Below are 574 nucleotides of genomic sequence, written 5' to 3' on the forward strand. Positions count from 1 at the left end.
ACCGGGTATCGACCAAGTGCGCGAGTAAATCGGTGATGAAAGTGTTACAGTTTTTTTTATTCAGATATTATTTTTTTAAAAGAAAAACAAACCCTATTTTATCGAAATTTGTTACACGGGAACGTGAAGTGTCTTCGTATTGTTTTTTCACAGACGCGAATCGAAATTTTAATCTTACTTTGAAACTCTTCCAACTTCAATTAAACCTTATAAACTTATTTTGATACTTAAACAGTCAAATAGGACCTCTTTTAATATTACTTAATCTACAGCTTCTATTCAGAGAAATTCTATTTTTTTTATCCTAAAAATAATAAATTTTCCAATAACTGCCATTTACAGGCTCAACGTAAGAACTCAATTCATTAGATTAGAACCTATTATAAATCTAGAGTCTACATACGTTCTAATTATAAACCTTTAGAGTTTATATACGTCCTAAAATTATGATTCAAAGTATAAGCAAAATTTCAACTCGGACGAAATTTATCCTTCAAGTAATGATGGTATGAAGACAGCGAATTTCTGCGAGGTAAGTGACAGAGAGAGAGAGAGAGAGAGAGAGAGAGAGAGA

The sequence above is a fragment of the Trachymyrmex cornetzi genome, unplaced genomic scaffold (assembly GCF_001594075.2).
Source record: "Trachymyrmex cornetzi isolate Tcor2-1 unplaced genomic scaffold, Tcor1.1 scaffold2029, whole genome shotgun sequence".
In the NCBI taxonomy this organism is placed as follows: Eukaryota; Metazoa; Arthropoda; class Insecta; order Hymenoptera; family Formicidae; genus Trachymyrmex; species Trachymyrmex cornetzi.